This window comes from Rhododendron vialii, chromosome 6a (genome assembly GCF_030253575.1).
Source record: "Rhododendron vialii isolate Sample 1 chromosome 6a, ASM3025357v1".
NCBI classification, from domain to species: Eukaryota; Viridiplantae; Streptophyta; class Magnoliopsida; order Ericales; family Ericaceae; genus Rhododendron; species Rhododendron vialii.
Window position 1 is genome coordinate 27057810 of NC_080562.1, and position 3930 is coordinate 27061739.

The 3930-nt window shown below is 40.7% G+C and overlaps 1 pseudogene; it reads right to left on the reverse strand.

Annotated features, from left to right (window-relative positions):
* Positions 1-253: 253 nt before the first annotated feature.
* Positions 254-2959, reverse strand: LOC131329992 (G-type lectin S-receptor-like serine/threonine-protein kinase SD2-5; annotated as a pseudogene).
* Between the last annotated feature and the right edge of the window lie 971 nt (positions 2960-3930).

A 3930-nucleotide genomic window follows, 5' to 3' on the forward strand; every position in this document is an offset into this window, starting at 1 on the left:
AAATTCTCTTTGGTTAAAATTCCATTTTTCCATCAAAATATTCCACATTGTGCTCTCGACATTAGTTCCAAATCATAACAGAAACTTTTTGTTAAATCATATCAAATCCACCAAAGAGTGGCAGAAACAATAGGTTTCCAAATCCACTCATTGGGTTGCTAAATATATGCATCAAGTAATGACCAAGTCCAAGCATTTTTGAACTTGTTCACCCGTAAAGTAGTAATGGATAACATGTTTTAAATTTCCACTTATTTTGTCAAGGCCATTTACCCGCAAATGAATGTTGTTCACTTTTTTAGAAACTTGCCTTCACCTTGGCCCTGATAGATCCACTGCAAATAATGTAGTGCCATCATGAATTGCATACATGTCTTCACCATTAGCTGCCACTGTTCTTCTTGCTGGAGCATTTATGAAGTTATAGTCCAAATTGTCTTGAACACTAACTAAGCCCTCCAACACCTGAACCACCACTGTCATTGAAGGCCGCCTCTGGTAATCACTTTGTAAACACCACACAGCAAGCTTCATCATCTCCACCATTTCTGTTCTGTGTAATTGCATATCAGCATTGTATTTATCGACCATATCCAAAAGCTGTCCCTCTTCTCCTTTCCTTTTGAATAAATCTAATAAATGCTTATCTTCTTCAGGCTGAGACCTATCCAAATTTTTCCGTCCGCACAAGATCTCTAAGACCACAACCCCAAAGCTATAGACATCAACTTTCTCTGTGATAATTGAGCTCAACCATTCAGGAGCCATGTAGCTTGGGGTTCCCCCAACGTTGCTAGAACTTGGCTTTGGTCCTTGTCATTTAGCTTTGCCAATCCAAAATCAGAAACTTTTGCATTGGAGTTTTCATCTAAGAGGATGTTTTGGGGTTTGATATCCAAATGGTATATTTTCTGTCGACATTCCTCATGGAGATAGGCTAGTCCCTTGGCTATATCCGCGATGATCTCCCTTCTGGATTCCCACCCAAGAGTGAGCTTGTGATGTCTTTTGAATATCCACCCAAGAGTGAGCTTTTGATGTCCTTTGAATAACCATCTATCCAAGGACCCGTTGCACATGTACTCGTAAACTATAAGCCTATTAGAGTTTTCAGCACAAAATCCAATCAATCTTACAAAATTGACATGATGGATGCTGCCTATTGTCTGAACTTAGCTAAGAATGACTTCTTGATTTGACTTAAACCATCGAGACGCTTCACTGCTACTTCGGTTCCGTCACTCAACGTCCCACGAAAGACAGACCCGAATCCTCCTACCCCCAGCTTATTGCTAAAATCATTGGTCGCTGTTTTCAAATCATCGTACAAGAATCTGGTGGGCATCCCCGGTACCTTATCGAAAGAGAACCCATCATCAAGTTCCTCTTCTTTTCTTTTCCTTCTGAAAACGAAAATGCAAGATCCAACCAAAAGACATACACCAATCAAAGCTCCGAGGCTAGATCCCAGTATGATTTTGCCATGTCTTGATTTCTTTCGAGGAAAATCGGTTGGCGACGACTGTTTGGGTGGAGAAGTCTGCACTTTAAGAAATACAGCGACGTTGGATCCTCCCTCATTGTTTATAAGAGAAACAACTTCATCCAGTAACATGCAACCACTCTTTAATTCATACAGATCTGCAAACGCGTATATAGCTGCTTTACACGAGCAGTTTCTCAAACAAGCATTCTTGCAATCTACCAATGTTGTTTGGTCATCCAACCGGTAGTTAAAGTAACCAGTATTCTTAAGCTCCAAAAGACTGTACTGGGAATAATTACAAGAAATGGGTGTAACAAGGGAGTATCCGAGGTTGGGTTGCTTATCATTTATTTGCTTGAAATTTCCTGTTTCGTTGCTGCTTCCCTCAAAACAACTGCACTGCCCGTTCGCAGAACATATGCCGTATTTGCCACACGCCATTGGATACCTGAAGAGAGCAAATCCGCCACGGTCTTCCATTCGGCTCCTCCCCATTCGTATACAGTCAAATGCCCGTCGGGTTCCAGCCTCATGAACTGAGCTGTCGACCCAGCAGAGATATGTTGACCATTGAAGCTTCCGTTCTTGAACGCAACATACGCTTCTTCATCCATCTTGGGCCTCTTGGGTATTTCTGCTAATATGGTTTCGTAATAGAGCAATGGTGGATAAGCTTCCAAGTAACCGACCAAATGGTAGCGCTCAACAGAAAGGGATAACAAGCCTCGGCTCAAGTTAGATGATGATGTTCTAGCTATCAGCTTTTGCCCTGAGGACCAGGTTGACACCAACTTTTGCCCGATAAGTAAGGAGTCCGTGGGGTGATCGAAAGACTGCCAAACCGTCGCGTTGTTACCGTCAAAAAGCACGAGGTTTCCGAATTCGGTGAATCTAAAGCCCGTGACGGATTTTCCTCCCGTGTCGGTAGACCATACCATATCTCCATCTGCGTCTTGAAATATCAAATCCCCATTGCTCGTGAAGTTTAACGTTGCGTTAACTTTGACTGGATGGTCCCAATTAGCAGACCAGACTAGCTGGGGAGTACTTATTGTGGTATCGTTTTTGATATCGTATCTTTCTGCAAATATGAGGATACCAAAGAAACATGAAGTTTCAGTGGTAAAGCAGTAGAAGCCGGAAATGAACGGTGAGTTATTGGATAGGGAAAGGACCGGAGTCAAGCTTGAAATTGTTGGGTTGTTGTTGATCCATGTAGTGGATAATTTGGCGACTGGTTGATACTCAATTATTCGGGCATCATTGAAATGTGCAGATCGAAAAGATGAAGATGGTGACAATAGCAAGTGAAGTGATCAAACAAAGACTTGGTTTACCCATTAGTAGATCTCGTTTCTGATGATACGTGTGTTATGGGAAAGAAAGCGAAGAAAGAGAGAGACTATGGGGTAGTGGGTATTGATTGTCGTTTGTTGTATAGTACCAGTACGCAGAAAATTTCACAAAAAGCCGAGTGTGCATGTTGACTGGTGATGTACAAAGTCTTCTTTCCGGCCCCTTCCTTTGTGGCGCATTGAGCTAGATTTTCCTTATTCCTCTGCAAAGGTGTTAGAGTTTTGTTCACCCTCTACTTAAAAGGTGGAACCTACACCACTGGATCGGGAAAGGACGAGAGTCATTTTAAACCCGACATAATTAATTGTTGGATCGAAAAAATCATAGCTGTAAATTGTTGGGTTGTTGTTGATCCATGTAGTGGATAAATTGGCTACTGGATCATACCTAACTGATCGGGCATTGCTCACATGTGCAAAAGATTATAGTAGTATTTCCATAATTAATCCTATGCATTTGAAAGGTATAAAGACACATGGCGTGCTTCTACACATTTGAAAGTTGAAGAGAAGTTATTTGGACAATTGAAAGCAAAAGATTAGAAGATGAAAAGTAGTTAACACAGAAGTTATTTCCCACACTTTTTTGTTTCGGGAATGACTTCGGTGTCCCCGGTCATTTTGGGGACACCGTAAATTTTGGCATAACAAAACCATTATGAGTATAACCAAAACCCATTATAAGCATAACAGAACCATAGCAAGGCATAACCAAAACCATAGCAAGGCATAACTTATTTGTTATGCCTTGGTTGGGTTCAGTTACGCCTTTGTTGGTTTTTTGGATATTCCTTGGTTATGTCTTGTTTGAGTTCTGTTATGCTTGTAATTGATTTTAGTTATGCTCCTAATGGTAAAATTATGCCAAAAATTACAGTGTCCCCAAAATGATGGGGGACACCATAGCATCATCCTTTTGTTTATTGTAAATAGCCTTTTTAGGCTTTATTGTAAAGTCTCTCCGACAAATCAAAAACTTATCTTTTTTTGTCTTTAAATTTTTGTCTCTCCAAACTCAACTTTTGGGATGAGGGTTTATTTTCCAAGTCATTTACTTTTCATGTCATTTACATTTACTGCCCTTTAAAT